This window comes from Ascidiella aspersa, chromosome 9, assembly GCF_963924565.1.
Source record: "Ascidiella aspersa chromosome 9, kaAscAspe10.2, whole genome shotgun sequence".
Lineage (NCBI taxonomy): Eukaryota > Metazoa > Chordata > Ascidiacea > Phlebobranchia > Ascidiidae > Ascidiella > Ascidiella aspersa.
In genome coordinates, this window is record NC_139455.1 from 24,233,802 (window position 1) to 24,246,286 (window position 12,485).

Genomic DNA, 12,485 nt, shown 5'->3' on the forward strand with positions numbered 1-12,485 from the left:
TTGATTTTTGTCAAAACCTACTATTGAATCTATATTTGTATTGTATCTGAGTCAGTGTTGAAATTCATATGAGTGAATTGCTTCAATTTACCAAAAAGTAGTACTGGGTGTGGGGTTCGAACCCACGCGGATATACATCCATTGGAACTTAAGTCCAACGCCTTAACCACTCGGCCAACCCAGTCAGTTTATTAGCTTCAAGAATATTTTTTAAGTTGCACTTTGTTGTAACTGCGAAAACTTGTTTTGTTGTAACCTACCGCAACACAGCGACGAGGTGGCCGAGTGGTTAAGGCGATGGACTGCTAATCCATTGTGCTCTGCACGCGTGGGTTCGAATCCCATCCTCGTCGTAGGGGATGTAGCTCAGTGGTAGAGCGCACGCTTTGCATGTGTGAGGCCCCGGGTTCAATCCCCGGCATCTCCATCCTTTTCAATTTGTTTTGTTGATTCTTTCTGAAGGAAGTTTTATTTTGATTTAAATTTCAGTTATATTTTGCAGAAAACCGTATTGTTGATTTTTGTCAAAACCTACTATTGAATCTATATTTGTATTGTATCTGAGTCAGTGTTGAAATTCATATGAGTGAATTGCTTCAATTTACCAAAAAGTAGTACTGGGTGTGGGGTTCGAACCCACGCGGATATACATCCATTGGAACTTAAGTCCAACGCCTTAACCACTCGGCCAACCCAGTCAGTTTATTAGCTTCAAGAATATTTTTTAAGTTGCACTTTGTTGTAACTGCGAAAACTTGTTTTGTTGTAACCTACCGCAACACAGCGACGAGGTGGCCGAGTGGTTAAGGCGATGGACTGCTAATCCATTGTGCTCTGCACGCGTGGGTTCGAATCCCATCCTCGTCGTAGGGGATGTAGCTCAGTGGTAGAGCGCACGCTTTGCATGTGTGAGGCCCCGGGTTCAATCCCCGGCATCTCCATCCTTTTCAATTTGTTTTGTTGATTCTTTCTGAAGGAAGTTTTATTTTGATTTAAATTTCAGTTATATTTTGCAGAAAACCGTATTGTTGATTTTTGTCAAAACCTACTATTGAATCTATATTTGTATTGTATCTGAGTCAGTGTTGAAATTCATATGAGTGAATTGCTTCAATTTACCAAAAAGTAGTACTGGGTGTGGGGTTCGAACCCACGCGGATATACATCCATTGGAACTTAAGTCCAACGCCTTAACCACTCGGCCAACCCAGTCAGTTTATTAGCTTCAAGAATATTTTTTAAGTTGCACTTTGTTGTAACTGCGAAAACTTGTTTTGTTGTAACCTACCGCAACACAGCGACGAGGTGGCCGAGTGGTTAAGGCGATGGACTGCTAATCCATTGTGCTCTGCACGCGTGGGTTCGAATCCCATCCTCGTCGTAGGGGATGTAGCTCAGTGGTAGAGCGCACGCTTTGCATGTGTGAGGCCCCGGGTTCAATCCCCGGCATCTCCATCCTTTTCAATTTGTTTTGGTGATTCTTTCTGAAGAACTCGAAGTTTTATTTTGAATTAAATTTCAGCCCTAACTTATCAAACATACTGGAGATTTTAGTTATATTTTGCAAAAAACCGTATTGTTGATTTTTGTCAAAACCTACTATTGAATCTATATTTGTATTGTATCTGAGTCAGTGTTGAAATTCATATGAGTGAATTGCTTCTATTTACCAAAAAGTAGTACTGGGTGTGGGGTTCGAACCCACGCGGATATACATCCATTAGAACTTAAGTCCAACGCCTTAACCACTCGGCCAACCCAGTTAGTTTATTAGCTTGAAGAATATTTTTTAAGTTGCACTTTGTTGTGATTGCGAAATCTTGTTTTGTTGTAACCTACTGCAACACAGCGACGAGGTGGCCGAGTGGTTAAGGCGATGGACTGCTAATCCATTGTGCTCTGCACGCGTGGGTTCGAATCCCATCCTCGTCGTAGGGGATGTAGCTCAGTGGTAGAGCGCACGCTTTGCATGTGTGAGGCCCCGGGTTCAATCCCCGGCATCCATCCTTTTCAATTGGTTTTTTTGATTCCTTCTGAAGAACTTGAAGTTTTATATTGATATAAATTTCAGCCCTAACTTGTCAAACATCCTGGAGATTTTAGTTATATTTTGCAGAAAACCGTATTGTTGATTTTTGTCAAAACCTACTATTGAATCTCTATTTGTATTGCATCTGAGTCAGTGTTGAAATTCATATGAGTGAATTGCTTCAATTTACCAAAAAGTAGTACTGGGTGTGGGGTTCGAACCCACGCGGATATACATCCATTGGAACTTAAGTCCAACGCCTTAACAACTCGGCCAACCCAGTCAGTTTATTAGCTTCAAGAATATTTTTTAAGTTGCACTTTGTTGTGATTGCGAAATCTTGTTTTGTTGTAACCTACCGCAACACAGCGACGAGGTGGCCGAGTGGTTAAGGCGATGGACTGCTAATCCATTGTGCTCTGCACGCGTGGGTTCGAATCCCATCCTCGTCGTAGGGGATGTAGCTCAGAGGTAGAGCGCACGCTTTGCATGTGTGAGGCCCCGGGTTCAATCCCCGGCATCTCCATCCTTTTCAATTTGTTTTGGTGATTCTTTCTGAAGAACTCGAAGTTTTATTTTGATTTAAATTTCAGCCCTAACTTGTCAAACATACTGGAGATTTTAGTTATATTTTGCAGAAAACCGTATTGTTGATTTTTGTCAAAACCTACTATTGAATCTATATTTGTATTGTATCTGAGTCAGTGTTGAAATTCATATGAGTGAATTGCTTCAATTTACCAAAAAGTAGTACTGGGTGTGGGGTTCGAACCCACGCGGATATACATCCATTGGAACTTAAGTCCAACGCCTTAACCACTCGGCCAACCCAGTTAGTTTATTAGCTTGAAGAATATTTTTTAAGTTGCACTTTGTTGTGATTGCGAAATCTTGTTTTGTTGTAACCTACTGCAACACAGCGACGAGGTGGCCGAGTGGTTAAGGCGATGGACTGCTAATCCATTGTGCTCTGCACGCGTGGGTTCGAATCCCATCCTCGTCGTAGGGGATGTAGCTCAGTGGTAGAGCGCACGCTTTGCATGTGTGAGGCCCCGGGTTCAATCCCCGGCATCTCCATCCTTTTCAATTTGTTTTGTTGATTCTTTCTGAAGAACTCGAAGTTTTATTTTGATTTAAATTTTAGTTATATTTTGCAGAAAACCGTATTGTTGATTTTTGTCAAAACCTACTATTGAATCTATATTTGTATTGTATCTGAGTCAGTGTTGAAATTCATATGAGTGAATTGCTTCAATTTACCAAAAAGTAGTACTGGGTGTGGGGTTCGAACCCACGCGGATATACATCCATTGGAACTTAAGTCCAACGCCTTAACCACTCGGCCAACCCAGTCAGTTTATTAGCTTCAAGAATATTTTTTAAGTTGCACTTTGTTGTAACTGCGAAAACTTGTTTTGTTGTAACCTACGGCAACACAGCGACGAGGTGGCCGAGTGGTTAAGGCGATGCACTGCTAATCCATTGTGCTCTGCACGCGTGGGTTCGAATCCCATCCTCGTCGTAGGGGATGTAGCTCAGTTGTAGAGCGCACGCTTCGCATGTGTGAGGCCCCGGGTTCAATCCCCGGCATCTCTATATTTGTTTGGTGAATCGATTGTTAGATCATTGAGTTCTAAATTTATTGTTTTGTTGGACTATGTAATATCGCAACACAGTTGTTTTGAAAATGTCACAATTCATGGTTTTCTTAGTTTTTTGGCCTAATCATTTTCCCACAAATGCCTTTTTCGTAGCGACGAGGTGGCCGAGTGGTTAAGGCGATGGACTGCTAATCCATTGTGCTCTGCACGCGTGGGTTCGAATCCCATCCTCGTCGTAGGGGATGTAGCTCAGAGGTAGAGCGCACGCTTTGCATGTGTGAGGCCCCGGGTTCAATCCCCGGCATCTCCATCCTTTTCAATTTGTTTTGGTGATTCTTTCTGAAGAACTCGAAGTTTTATTTTGATTTAAATTTCAGCCCTAACTTGTCAAACATACTGGAGATTTTAGTTATATTTTGCAGAAAACCGTATTGTTGATTTTTGTCAAAACCTACTATTGAATCTATATTTGTATTGTATCTGAGTCAGTGTTAAAATTCATATGAGTGAATTGCTTCAATTTACCAAAAAGTAGTACTGGGTGTGGGGTTCGAACCCACGCGGATATACATCCATTGGAACTTAAGTCCAACGCCTTAACCACTCGGGCAACCCAGTCATTTTATTAGTTTCAAGAATATTTTTTAAGTTGCACTTTGTTGTAACTGCGAAAATTTGTTTTGCTGTAACCTACTGCAACACAGCGACGAGGTGGCCGAGTGGTTAAGGCGATGGACTGCTAATCCATTGTGCTCTGCACGCGTGGGTTCGAATCCCATCCTCGTCGTAGGGGATGTAGCTCAGTGGTAGAGCGCACGCATCGCATGTGTGAGGCCCCGGGTTCAATCCCCGGCATCTCCATATTTGTTTGGTGAATCGATTGTTAGATCATTGAGTTCTAAATTGATTGTTTTGTTGGACTATGTAATATCGCAACACAGTTGTTTTGAAAATGTCACAATTCATGGTTTTCTTAGTTTTTTGGCCTAATGATTTTCCCACAAATGCCTTTGTCGCAGCGACGAGGTGGCCGAGTGGTTAAGGCGATGGACTGCTAATCCATTGTGCTCTGCACGCGTGGGTTCGAATCCCATCCTCGTCGTAGGGGATGTAGCTCAGTGGTAGAGCGCACGCTTTGCATGTGTGAGGCCCCGGGTTCAATCCCCGGCATCTCCATCCTTTTCAATTTGTTTTGTTGATTCTTTCTGAAGAACTCGAAGTTTTATTTTGATTTAAATTTTAGTTATATTTTGCAGAAAACCGTATTGTTGATTTTTGTCAAAACCTACTATTGAATCTATATTTGTATTGTATCTGAGTCAGTGTTGAAATTCATATGAGTGAATTGCTTCAATTTACCAAAAAGTAATACTGGGTGTGGGGTTCGAACCCACGCGGATATACATCCATTGGAACTTAAGTCCAACGCCTTAACCACTCGGCCAACCCAGTCAGTTTATTAGCTTGAAGAATATTTTTTAAGTTGCACTTTGTTGTAACTGCGAAAACTTGTTTTGTTGTAACCTACGGCAACACAGCGACGAGGTGGCCGAGTGGTTAAGGCGATGGACTGCTAATCCATTGTGCTCTGCACTCGTGGGTTGGAATCCCATCCTCATCGTAGGGGATGTAGCTCAGTGGTAGAGCGCACGCTTCGCATGTGTGAGGCCCCGGGTTCAATCCCCGGCATCTCCATATTTGTTTGGTGAATCGATTGTTAGATCAGTGAGTTCTAAATTGATTGTTTTGTTGGAATATGTAATATCGCAACACAGTTGTTTTGAAAATGTCACAATTCATGGTTTTCTTAGTTTTTTGGCCTAATCATTTTCCCACAAATGCCTTTTTCGCAGCGACGAGGTGGCCGAGTGATTAAGGCGATGGACTGCTAATCCATTGTGCTCTGCACGACTGGGTTCGAATCCCATCCTCGTCGTAGGGGATGTAGCTCAGTGGTAGAGCGCACGCTTTGCATGTGTGAGGCCCCGGGTTCAATCCCCGGCATCCATCCTTTTCAATTGGTTTTTTTGATTCCTTCTGAAGAACTTGAAGTTTTATATTGATATAAATTTCAGCCCTAACTTGTCAAACATCCTGGAGATTTTAGTTATATTTTGCAGAAAACCGTATTGTTGATTTTTGTCAAAACCTACTATTGAATCTATATTTGTATTGTATCTGAGTCAGTGTTGAAATTCATATGAGTGAATTGCTTCAATTTACCAAAAAGTAGTACTGGGTGTGGGGTTCGAACCCACGCGGATATACATCCATTGGAACTTAAGTCCAACGCCTTAACCACTCGGCCAACCCAGTTAGTTTATTAGCTTGAAGAATATTTTTTAAGTTGCACTTTGTTGTGATTGCGAAATCTTGTTTTGTTGTAACCTACTGCAACACAGCGACGAGGTGGCCGAGTGGTTAAGGCGATGGACTGCTAATCCATTGTGCTCTGCACGCGTGGGTTCGAATCCCATCCTCGTCGTAGGGGATGTAGCTCAGTGGTAGAGCGCACGCTTTGCATGTGTGAGGCCCCGGGTTCAATCCCCGGCATCTCCATCCTTTTCAATTTGTTTTGTTGATTCTTTCTGAAGAACTCGAAGTTTTATTTTGATTTAAATTTTAGTTATATTTTGCAGAAAACCGTATTGTTGATTTTTGTCAAAACCTACTATTGAATCTATATTTGTATTGTATCTGAGTCAGTGTTGAAATTCATATGAGTGAATTGCTTCAATTTACCAAAAAGTAGTACTGGGTGTGGGGTTCGAACCCACGCGGATATACATCCATTGGAACTTAAGTCCAACGCCTTAACCACTCGGCCAACCCAGTCAGTTTATTAGCTTCAAGAATATTTTTTAAGTTGCACTTTGTTGTAACTGCGAAAACTTGTTTTGTTGTAACCTACGGCAACACAGCGACGAGGTGGCCGAGTGGTTAAGGCGATGGACTGCTAATCCATTGTGCTCTGCACGCGTGGGTTCGAATCCCATCCTCGTCGTAGGGGATGTAGCTCAGTGGTAGAGCGCACGCTTCGCATGTGTGAGGCCCCGGGTTCAATCCCCGGCATCTCCATCCTTTTCAATTTGTTTTGGTGATTCTTTCTGAAGAACTCGAAATTTTATTTTGATTTAAATTTCAGCCCTAACTTGTCAAACATACTGGAGATTTTAGTTATATTTTGCAGAAAACCGTATTGTTGATTTTTGTCAAAACCTACTATTGAATCTATATTTGTATTGTATCTTAGTCAGTGTTGAAATGCATGTGAGTGAATTGCTTCAATTTACCAAAAAGTAGTACTGGGTGTGGGGTTCGAACCCACGCGGATATACATCCATTGGAACTTAAGTCCAACGCCTTAACCACTCGGCCAACCCAGTTAGTTTATTAGCTTGAAGAATATTTTTTAAGTTGCACTTTGTTGTGATTGCGAAATCTTGTTTTGTTGTAACCTACCGCAACACAGCGACGAGGTGGCCGAGTGTTTAAGGCGATGGACTGCTAATCCATTGTGCTCTGCACGCGTGGGTTGGAATCCCATCCTCGTCGTAGGGGATGTAGCTCAGTGGTAGAGCGCACGCTTTGCATGTGTGAGGCCCCGGGTTCAATCCCCGGCATCTCCATATTTGTTTGGTGAATCGATTGTTAGATCATTGAGTTCTAAATTGATTGTTTTGTTGGACTATGTAATATCGCAACACAGTTGTTTTGAAAATGTCACAATTCATGGTTTTCTTAGTTTTTTGGCCTAATGATTTTCCCACAAATGCCTTTGTCGCAGCGACGAGGTGGCCGAGTGGTTAAGGCGATGGACTGCTAATCCATTGTGCTCTGCACGCGTGGGTTCGAATCCCATCCTCGTCGTAGGGGATGTAGCTCAGTGGTAGAGCGCACGCTTTGCATGTGTGAGGCCCCGGGTTCAATCCCCGGCATCTCCATCCTTTTCAATTTGTTTTGTTGATTCTTTCTGAAGAACTCGAAGTTTTATTTTGATTTAAATTTTAGTTATATTTTGCAGAAAACCGTATTGTTGATTTTTGTCAAAACCTACTATTGAATCTATATTTGTATTGTATCTGAGTCAGTGTTGAAATTCATATGAGTGAATTGCTTCAATTTACCAAAAAGTAATACTGGGTGTGGGGTTCGAACCCACGCGGATATACATCCATTGGAACTTAAGTCCAACGCCTTAACCACTCGGCCAACCCAGTCAGTTTATTAGCTTGAAGAATATTTTTTAAGTTGCACTTTGTCGTAACTGCGAAAACTTGTTTTGTTGTAACCTACGGCAACACAGCGACGAGGTGGCCGAGTGGTTAAGGCGATGGACTGCTAATCCATTGTGCTCTGCACTCGTGGGTTGGAATCCCATCCTCATCGTAGGGGATGTAGCTCAGTGGTAGAGCGCACGCTTCGCATGTGTGAGGCCCCGGGTTCAATCCCCGGCATCTCCATATTTGTTTGGTGAATCGATTGTTAGATCAGTGAGTTCTAAATTGATTGTTTTGTTGGAATATGTAATATCGCAACACAGTTGTTTTGAAAATGTCACAATTCATGGTTTTCTTAGTTTTTTGGCCTAATCATTTTCCCACAAATGCCTTTTTCGCAGCGACGAGGTGGCCGAGTGATTAAGGCGATGGACTGCTAATCCATTGTGCTCTGCACGACTGGGTTCGAATCCCATCCTCGTCGTAGGGGATGTAGCTCAGTGGTAGAGCGCACGCTTTGCATGTGTGAGGCCCCGGGTTCAATCCCCGGCATCCATCCTTTTCAATTGGTTTTTTTGATTCCTTCTGAAGAACTTGAAGTTTTATATTGATATAAATTTCAGCCCTAACTTGTCAAACATCCTGGAGATTTTAGTTATATTTTGCAGAAAACCGTATTGTTGATTTTTGTCAAAACCTACTATTGAATCTATATTTGTATTGTATCTGAGTCAGTGTTGAAATTCATATGAGTGAATTGCTTCAATTTACCAAAAAGTAGTACTGGGTGTGGGGTTCGAACCCACGCGGATATACATCCATTGGAACTTAAGTCCAACGCCTTAACCACTCGGCCAACCCAGTTAGTTTATTAGCTTGAAGAATATTTTTTAAGTTGCACTTTGTTGTGATTGCGAAATCTTGTTTTGTTGTAACCTACTGCAACACAGCGACGAGGTGGCCGAGTGGTTAAGGCGATGGACTGCTAATCCATTGTGCTCTGCACGCGTGGGTTCGAATCCCATCCTCGTCGTAGGGGATGTAGCTCAGTGGTAGAGCGCACGCTTTGCATGTGTGAGGCCCCGGGTTCAATCCCCGGCATCTCCATCCTTTTCAATTTGTTTTGTTGATTCTTTCTGAAGAACTCGAAGTTTTATTTTGATTTCAATTTTAGTTATATTTTGCAGAAAACCGTATTGTTGATTTTTGTCAAAACCTACTATTGAATCTATATTTGTATTGTATCTGAGTCAGTGTTGAAATTCATATGAGTGAATTGCTTCAATTTACCAAAAAGTAGTACTGGGTGTGGGGTTCGAACCCACGCGGATATACATCCATTGGAACTTAAGTCCAACGCCTTAACCACTCGGCCAACCCAGTTAGTTTATTAGCTTCAAGAATATTTTTTAAGTTGCACTTTGTTGTGATTGCGAAATCTTGTTTTGTTGTAACCTACCGCAACACAGCGACGAGGTGGCCGAGTGTTTAAGGCGATGGACTGCTAATCCATTGTGCTCTGCACGCGTGGGTTGGAATCCCATCCTCGTCGTAGGGGATGTAGCTCAGTGGTAGAGCGCACGCTTTGCATGTGTGAGGCCCCGGGTTCAATCCCCGGCATCTCCATATTTGTTTGGTGAATCGATTGTTAGATCATTGAGTTCTAAATTGATTGTTTTGTTGGACTATGTAATATCGCAACACAGTTGTTTTGAAAATGTCACAATTCATGGTTTTCTTAGTTTTTTGGCCTAATGATTTTCCCACAAATGCCTTTGTCGCAGCGACGAGGTGGCCGAGTGGTTAAGGCGATGGACTGCTAATCCATTGTGCTCTGCACGCGTGGGTTCGAATCCCATCCTCGTCGTAGGGGATGTAGCTCAGTGGTAGAGCGCACGCTTTGCATGTGTGAGGCCCCGGGTTCAATCCCCGGCATCTCCATCCTTTTCAATTTGTTTTGTTGATTCTTTCTGAAGAACTCGAAGTTTTATTTTGATTTAAATTTTAGTTATATTTTGCAGAAAACCGTATTGTTGATTTTTGTCAAAACCTACTATTGAATCTATATTTGTATTGTATCTGAGTCAGTGTTGAAATTCATATGAGTGAATTGCTTCAATTTACCAAAAAGTAATACTGGGTGTGGGGTTCGAACCCACGCGGATATACATCCATTGGAACTTAAGTCCAACGCCTTAACCACTCGGCCAACCCAGTCAGTTTATTAGCTTGAAGAATATTTTTTAAGTTGCACTTTGTCGTAACTGCGAAAACTTGTTTTGTTGTAACCTACGGCAACACAGCGACGAGGTGGCCGAGTGGTTAAGGCGATGGACTGCTAATCCATTGTGCTCTGCACTCGTGGGTTGGAATCCCATCCTCATCGTAGGGGATGTAGCTCAGTGGTAGAGCGCACGCTTCGCATGTGTGAGGCCCCGGGTTCAATCCCCGGCATCTCCATATTTGTTTGGTGAATCGATTGTTAGATCAGTGAGTTCTAAATTGATTGTTTTGTTGGAATATGTAATATCGCAACACAGTTGTTTTGAAAATGTCACAATTCATGGTTTTCTTAGTTTTTTGGCCTAATCATTTTCCCACAAATGCCTTTTTCGCAGCGACGAGGTGGCCGAGTGATTAAGGCGATGGACTGCTAATCCATTGTGCTCTGCACGACTGGGTTCGAATCCCATCCTCGTCGTAGGGGATGTAGCTCAGTGGTAGAGCGCACGCTTTGCATGTGTGAGGCCCCGGGTTCAATCCCCGGCATCCATCCTTTTCAATTGGTTTTTTTGATTCCTTCTGAAGAACTTGAAGTTTTATATTGATATAAATTTCAGCCCTAACTTGTCAAACATCCTGGAGATTTTAGTTATATTTTGCAGAAAACCGTATTGTTGATTTTTGTCAAAACCTACTATTGAATCTATATTTGTATTGTATCTGAGTCAGTGTTGAAATTCATATGAGTGAATTGCTTCAATTTACCAAAAAGTAGTACTGGGTGTGGGGTTCGAACCCACGCGGATATACATCCATTGGAACTTAAGTCCAACGCCTTAACCACTCGGCCAACCCAGTTAGTTTATTAGCTTGAAGAATATTTTTTAAGTTGCACTTTGTTGTGATTGCGAAATCTTGTTTTGTTGTAACCTACTGCAACACAGCGACGAGGTGGCCGAGTGGTTAAGGCGATGGACTGCTAATCCATTGTGCTCTGCACGCGTGGGTTCGAATCCCATCCTCGTCGTAGGGGATGTAGCTCAGTGGTAGAGCGCACGCTTTGCATGTGTGAGGCCCCGGGTTCAATCCCCGGCATCTCCATCCTTTTCAATTTGTTTTGTTGATTCTTTCTGAAGAACTCGAAGTTTTATTTTGATTTCAATTTTAGTTATATTTTGCAGAAAACCGTATTGTTGATTTTTGTCAAAACCTACTATTGAATCTATATTTGTATTGTATCTGAGTCAGTGTTGAAATTCATATGAGTGAATTGCTTCAATTTACCAAAAAGTAGTACTGGGTGTGGGGTTCGAACCCACGCGGATATACATCCATTGGAACTTAAGTCCAACGCCTTAACCACTCGGCCAACCCAGTCAGTTTATTAGCTTCAAGAATATTTTTTAAGTTGCACTTTGTTGTAACTGCGAAAACTTGTTTTGTTGTAACCTACGGCAACACAGCGACGAGGTGGCCGAGTGGTTAAGGCGATGGACTGCTAATCCATTGTGCTCTGCACGCGTGGGTTCGAATCCCATCCTCGTCGTAGGGGATGTAGCTCAGTGGTAGAGCGCACGCTTCGCATGTGTGAGGCCCCGGGTTCAATCCCCGGCATCTCCATCCTTTTCAATTTGTTTTGGTGATTCTTTCTGAAGAACTCGAAATTTTATTTTGATTTAAATTTCAGCCCTAACTTGTCAAACATACTGGAGATTTTAGTTATATTTTGCAGAAAACCGTATTGTTGATTTTTGTCAAAACCTACTATTGAATCTATATTTGTATTGTATCTTAGTCAGTGTTGAAATGCATGTGAGTGAATTGCTTCAATTTACCAAAAAGTAGTACTGGGTGTGGGGTTCGAACCCACGCGGATATACATCCATTGGAACTTAAGTCCAACGCCTTAACCACTCGGCCAACCCAGTCAGTTTATTAGCTTCAAGAATATTTTTTAAGTTGCACTTTGTTGTAACTGCAAAACTTGTTTTGTTGTAACCTACCGCAACACAGCGACGAGGTGGCCGAGTGGTTAATGCGATGGACTGCTAATCCATTGTGCTCTGCACGCGTGGGTTCGAATCCCATCCTCGTCGTAGGGGATGTAGCTCAGTGGTAGAGCGCACGCTTCGCATGTGTGAGGCCCCGGGTTCAATCCCCGGCATCTCCATATTTGTTTGGTGAATCGATTGTCAGATCATTTAGTTCTAAATTGATTGTTTTGTTGGACTATGTAATATCGCAACACAGTTGTTTTGAAAATGTCACAATTCATGGTTTTCTTAGTTTTTTAGCCTAATCATTTTCCCACAAATGCCTTTTTCGCAGCGACGAGGTGGCCGATTGCTTTAGGCGATGGACTGCTAATCCATTGTGCTCTGCACGCGTGGGTTCGAATCCCATCCTCGTCGT

At 42.5% G+C, this 12,485-nt stretch overlaps 1 protein-coding gene and 72 non-coding genes across 73 annotated transcripts in view; 54 read left to right on the forward strand and 19 right to left on the reverse strand.

Annotated features, from left to right (window-relative positions):
* LOC146133850 (uncharacterized) overlaps positions 1-12,485 on the forward strand; it is a 142,775-nt gene that overhangs the window by 95,596 nt on the left and 34,694 nt on the right. The gene's annotated exons all lie outside the window — the stretch shown is intronic.
* Trnal-uaa (transfer RNA leucine (anticodon UAA)) lies at positions 102-184 on the reverse strand. The gene has a single exon. It is a non-coding gene; the product is annotated as a tRNA-Leu (tRNA).
* Trnas-gcu (transfer RNA serine (anticodon GCU)) lies at positions 272-353 on the forward strand. Its single transcript has one exon. It is a non-coding gene; the product is annotated as a tRNA-Ser (tRNA).
* Trnaa-ugc (transfer RNA alanine (anticodon UGC)) lies at positions 356-427 on the forward strand. The gene has a single exon. It is a non-coding gene; the product is annotated as a tRNA-Ala (tRNA).
* Positions 616-698, reverse strand: Trnal-uaa (transfer RNA leucine (anticodon UAA)). The gene has a single exon. It is a non-coding gene; the product is annotated as a tRNA-Leu (tRNA).
* On the forward strand, positions 786-867 carry Trnas-gcu (transfer RNA serine (anticodon GCU)). The gene has a single exon. It is a non-coding gene; the product is annotated as a tRNA-Ser (tRNA).
* Positions 870-941, forward strand: Trnaa-ugc (transfer RNA alanine (anticodon UGC)). Its single transcript has one exon. It is a non-coding gene; the product is annotated as a tRNA-Ala (tRNA).
* Positions 1,130-1,212, reverse strand: Trnal-uaa (transfer RNA leucine (anticodon UAA)). Its single transcript has one exon. It is a non-coding gene; the product is annotated as a tRNA-Leu (tRNA).
* Trnas-gcu (transfer RNA serine (anticodon GCU)) lies at positions 1,300-1,381 on the forward strand. The gene has a single exon. It is a non-coding gene; the product is annotated as a tRNA-Ser (tRNA).
* Trnaa-ugc (transfer RNA alanine (anticodon UGC)) lies at positions 1,384-1,455 on the forward strand. The gene has a single exon. It is a non-coding gene; the product is annotated as a tRNA-Ala (tRNA).
* Trnal-uaa (transfer RNA leucine (anticodon UAA)) lies at positions 1,681-1,763 on the reverse strand. Its single transcript has one exon. It is a non-coding gene; the product is annotated as a tRNA-Leu (tRNA).
* Positions 1,851-1,932, forward strand: Trnas-gcu (transfer RNA serine (anticodon GCU)). The gene has a single exon. It is a non-coding gene; the product is annotated as a tRNA-Ser (tRNA).
* On the forward strand, positions 1,935-2,008 carry Trnaa-ugc (transfer RNA alanine (anticodon UGC)). The gene has a single exon. It is a non-coding gene; the product is annotated as a tRNA-Ala (tRNA).
* Trnal-uaa (transfer RNA leucine (anticodon UAA)) lies at positions 2,230-2,312 on the reverse strand. The gene has a single exon. It is a non-coding gene; the product is annotated as a tRNA-Leu (tRNA).
* Positions 2,400-2,481, forward strand: Trnas-gcu (transfer RNA serine (anticodon GCU)). Its single transcript has one exon. It is a non-coding gene; the product is annotated as a tRNA-Ser (tRNA).
* On the forward strand, positions 2,484-2,555 carry Trnaa-ugc (transfer RNA alanine (anticodon UGC)). The gene has a single exon. It is a non-coding gene; the product is annotated as a tRNA-Ala (tRNA).
* Trnal-uaa (transfer RNA leucine (anticodon UAA)) lies at positions 2,781-2,863 on the reverse strand. Its single transcript has one exon. It is a non-coding gene; the product is annotated as a tRNA-Leu (tRNA).
* Trnas-gcu (transfer RNA serine (anticodon GCU)) lies at positions 2,951-3,032 on the forward strand. Its single transcript has one exon. It is a non-coding gene; the product is annotated as a tRNA-Ser (tRNA).
* Trnaa-ugc (transfer RNA alanine (anticodon UGC)) lies at positions 3,035-3,106 on the forward strand. Its single transcript has one exon. It is a non-coding gene; the product is annotated as a tRNA-Ala (tRNA).
* Trnal-uaa (transfer RNA leucine (anticodon UAA)) lies at positions 3,300-3,382 on the reverse strand. The gene has a single exon. It is a non-coding gene; the product is annotated as a tRNA-Leu (tRNA).
* On the forward strand, positions 3,470-3,551 carry Trnas-gcu (transfer RNA serine (anticodon GCU)). Its single transcript has one exon. It is a non-coding gene; the product is annotated as a tRNA-Ser (tRNA).
* On the forward strand, positions 3,554-3,625 carry Trnaa-cgc (transfer RNA alanine (anticodon CGC)). The gene has a single exon. It is a non-coding gene; the product is annotated as a tRNA-Ala (tRNA).
* Trnas-gcu (transfer RNA serine (anticodon GCU)) lies at positions 3,785-3,866 on the forward strand. Its single transcript has one exon. It is a non-coding gene; the product is annotated as a tRNA-Ser (tRNA).
* On the forward strand, positions 3,869-3,940 carry Trnaa-ugc (transfer RNA alanine (anticodon UGC)). Its single transcript has one exon. It is a non-coding gene; the product is annotated as a tRNA-Ala (tRNA).
* Trnal-uaa (transfer RNA leucine (anticodon UAA)) lies at positions 4,166-4,248 on the reverse strand. The gene has a single exon. It is a non-coding gene; the product is annotated as a tRNA-Leu (tRNA).
* On the forward strand, positions 4,336-4,417 carry Trnas-gcu (transfer RNA serine (anticodon GCU)). Its single transcript has one exon. It is a non-coding gene; the product is annotated as a tRNA-Ser (tRNA).
* On the forward strand, positions 4,420-4,491 carry Trnaa-cgc (transfer RNA alanine (anticodon CGC)). Its single transcript has one exon. It is a non-coding gene; the product is annotated as a tRNA-Ala (tRNA).
* On the forward strand, positions 4,651-4,732 carry Trnas-gcu (transfer RNA serine (anticodon GCU)). Its single transcript has one exon. It is a non-coding gene; the product is annotated as a tRNA-Ser (tRNA).
* Trnaa-ugc (transfer RNA alanine (anticodon UGC)) lies at positions 4,735-4,806 on the forward strand. The gene has a single exon. It is a non-coding gene; the product is annotated as a tRNA-Ala (tRNA).
* Trnal-uaa (transfer RNA leucine (anticodon UAA)) lies at positions 5,000-5,082 on the reverse strand. Its single transcript has one exon. It is a non-coding gene; the product is annotated as a tRNA-Leu (tRNA).
* Positions 5,170-5,251, forward strand: Trnas-gcu (transfer RNA serine (anticodon GCU)). Its single transcript has one exon. It is a non-coding gene; the product is annotated as a tRNA-Ser (tRNA).
* Positions 5,254-5,325, forward strand: Trnaa-cgc (transfer RNA alanine (anticodon CGC)). Its single transcript has one exon. It is a non-coding gene; the product is annotated as a tRNA-Ala (tRNA).
* Positions 5,485-5,566, forward strand: Trnas-gcu (transfer RNA serine (anticodon GCU)). Its single transcript has one exon. It is a non-coding gene; the product is annotated as a tRNA-Ser (tRNA).
* On the forward strand, positions 5,569-5,642 carry Trnaa-ugc (transfer RNA alanine (anticodon UGC)). The gene has a single exon. It is a non-coding gene; the product is annotated as a tRNA-Ala (tRNA).
* On the reverse strand, positions 5,864-5,946 carry Trnal-uaa (transfer RNA leucine (anticodon UAA)). Its single transcript has one exon. It is a non-coding gene; the product is annotated as a tRNA-Leu (tRNA).
* On the forward strand, positions 6,034-6,115 carry Trnas-gcu (transfer RNA serine (anticodon GCU)). The gene has a single exon. It is a non-coding gene; the product is annotated as a tRNA-Ser (tRNA).
* Trnaa-ugc (transfer RNA alanine (anticodon UGC)) lies at positions 6,118-6,189 on the forward strand. The gene has a single exon. It is a non-coding gene; the product is annotated as a tRNA-Ala (tRNA).
* Positions 6,383-6,465, reverse strand: Trnal-uaa (transfer RNA leucine (anticodon UAA)). The gene has a single exon. It is a non-coding gene; the product is annotated as a tRNA-Leu (tRNA).
* On the forward strand, positions 6,553-6,634 carry Trnas-gcu (transfer RNA serine (anticodon GCU)). The gene has a single exon. It is a non-coding gene; the product is annotated as a tRNA-Ser (tRNA).
* Positions 6,637-6,708, forward strand: Trnaa-cgc (transfer RNA alanine (anticodon CGC)). The gene has a single exon. It is a non-coding gene; the product is annotated as a tRNA-Ala (tRNA).
* Trnal-uaa (transfer RNA leucine (anticodon UAA)) lies at positions 6,934-7,016 on the reverse strand. Its single transcript has one exon. It is a non-coding gene; the product is annotated as a tRNA-Leu (tRNA).
* On the forward strand, positions 7,104-7,185 carry Trnas-gcu (transfer RNA serine (anticodon GCU)). Its single transcript has one exon. It is a non-coding gene; the product is annotated as a tRNA-Ser (tRNA).
* On the forward strand, positions 7,188-7,259 carry Trnaa-ugc (transfer RNA alanine (anticodon UGC)). Its single transcript has one exon. It is a non-coding gene; the product is annotated as a tRNA-Ala (tRNA).
* On the forward strand, positions 7,419-7,500 carry Trnas-gcu (transfer RNA serine (anticodon GCU)). The gene has a single exon. It is a non-coding gene; the product is annotated as a tRNA-Ser (tRNA).
* Trnaa-ugc (transfer RNA alanine (anticodon UGC)) lies at positions 7,503-7,574 on the forward strand. Its single transcript has one exon. It is a non-coding gene; the product is annotated as a tRNA-Ala (tRNA).
* Positions 7,768-7,850, reverse strand: Trnal-uaa (transfer RNA leucine (anticodon UAA)). Its single transcript has one exon. It is a non-coding gene; the product is annotated as a tRNA-Leu (tRNA).
* Trnas-gcu (transfer RNA serine (anticodon GCU)) lies at positions 7,938-8,019 on the forward strand. Its single transcript has one exon. It is a non-coding gene; the product is annotated as a tRNA-Ser (tRNA).
* Positions 8,022-8,093, forward strand: Trnaa-cgc (transfer RNA alanine (anticodon CGC)). Its single transcript has one exon. It is a non-coding gene; the product is annotated as a tRNA-Ala (tRNA).
* On the forward strand, positions 8,253-8,334 carry Trnas-gcu (transfer RNA serine (anticodon GCU)). Its single transcript has one exon. It is a non-coding gene; the product is annotated as a tRNA-Ser (tRNA).
* Trnaa-ugc (transfer RNA alanine (anticodon UGC)) lies at positions 8,337-8,410 on the forward strand. The gene has a single exon. It is a non-coding gene; the product is annotated as a tRNA-Ala (tRNA).
* On the reverse strand, positions 8,632-8,714 carry Trnal-uaa (transfer RNA leucine (anticodon UAA)). Its single transcript has one exon. It is a non-coding gene; the product is annotated as a tRNA-Leu (tRNA).
* On the forward strand, positions 8,802-8,883 carry Trnas-gcu (transfer RNA serine (anticodon GCU)). Its single transcript has one exon. It is a non-coding gene; the product is annotated as a tRNA-Ser (tRNA).
* Positions 8,886-8,957, forward strand: Trnaa-ugc (transfer RNA alanine (anticodon UGC)). The gene has a single exon. It is a non-coding gene; the product is annotated as a tRNA-Ala (tRNA).
* Positions 9,151-9,233, reverse strand: Trnal-uaa (transfer RNA leucine (anticodon UAA)). The gene has a single exon. It is a non-coding gene; the product is annotated as a tRNA-Leu (tRNA).
* Trnas-gcu (transfer RNA serine (anticodon GCU)) lies at positions 9,321-9,402 on the forward strand. The gene has a single exon. It is a non-coding gene; the product is annotated as a tRNA-Ser (tRNA).
* Positions 9,405-9,476, forward strand: Trnaa-ugc (transfer RNA alanine (anticodon UGC)). Its single transcript has one exon. It is a non-coding gene; the product is annotated as a tRNA-Ala (tRNA).
* On the forward strand, positions 9,636-9,717 carry Trnas-gcu (transfer RNA serine (anticodon GCU)). The gene has a single exon. It is a non-coding gene; the product is annotated as a tRNA-Ser (tRNA).
* On the forward strand, positions 9,720-9,791 carry Trnaa-ugc (transfer RNA alanine (anticodon UGC)). The gene has a single exon. It is a non-coding gene; the product is annotated as a tRNA-Ala (tRNA).
* Trnal-uaa (transfer RNA leucine (anticodon UAA)) lies at positions 9,985-10,067 on the reverse strand. Its single transcript has one exon. It is a non-coding gene; the product is annotated as a tRNA-Leu (tRNA).
* On the forward strand, positions 10,155-10,236 carry Trnas-gcu (transfer RNA serine (anticodon GCU)). The gene has a single exon. It is a non-coding gene; the product is annotated as a tRNA-Ser (tRNA).
* Positions 10,239-10,310, forward strand: Trnaa-cgc (transfer RNA alanine (anticodon CGC)). The gene has a single exon. It is a non-coding gene; the product is annotated as a tRNA-Ala (tRNA).
* Trnas-gcu (transfer RNA serine (anticodon GCU)) lies at positions 10,470-10,551 on the forward strand. The gene has a single exon. It is a non-coding gene; the product is annotated as a tRNA-Ser (tRNA).
* Positions 10,554-10,627, forward strand: Trnaa-ugc (transfer RNA alanine (anticodon UGC)). Its single transcript has one exon. It is a non-coding gene; the product is annotated as a tRNA-Ala (tRNA).
* On the reverse strand, positions 10,849-10,931 carry Trnal-uaa (transfer RNA leucine (anticodon UAA)). The gene has a single exon. It is a non-coding gene; the product is annotated as a tRNA-Leu (tRNA).
* Trnas-gcu (transfer RNA serine (anticodon GCU)) lies at positions 11,019-11,100 on the forward strand. Its single transcript has one exon. It is a non-coding gene; the product is annotated as a tRNA-Ser (tRNA).
* On the forward strand, positions 11,103-11,174 carry Trnaa-ugc (transfer RNA alanine (anticodon UGC)). Its single transcript has one exon. It is a non-coding gene; the product is annotated as a tRNA-Ala (tRNA).
* Trnal-uaa (transfer RNA leucine (anticodon UAA)) lies at positions 11,368-11,450 on the reverse strand. Its single transcript has one exon. It is a non-coding gene; the product is annotated as a tRNA-Leu (tRNA).
* Trnas-gcu (transfer RNA serine (anticodon GCU)) lies at positions 11,538-11,619 on the forward strand. The gene has a single exon. It is a non-coding gene; the product is annotated as a tRNA-Ser (tRNA).
* On the forward strand, positions 11,622-11,693 carry Trnaa-cgc (transfer RNA alanine (anticodon CGC)). The gene has a single exon. It is a non-coding gene; the product is annotated as a tRNA-Ala (tRNA).
* Trnal-uaa (transfer RNA leucine (anticodon UAA)) lies at positions 11,919-12,001 on the reverse strand. The gene has a single exon. It is a non-coding gene; the product is annotated as a tRNA-Leu (tRNA).
* On the forward strand, positions 12,088-12,169 carry Trnas-gcu (transfer RNA serine (anticodon GCU)). The gene has a single exon. It is a non-coding gene; the product is annotated as a tRNA-Ser (tRNA).
* On the forward strand, positions 12,172-12,243 carry Trnaa-cgc (transfer RNA alanine (anticodon CGC)). The gene has a single exon. It is a non-coding gene; the product is annotated as a tRNA-Ala (tRNA).
* Trnas-gcu (transfer RNA serine (anticodon GCU)) lies at positions 12,403-12,484 on the forward strand. The gene has a single exon. It is a non-coding gene; the product is annotated as a tRNA-Ser (tRNA).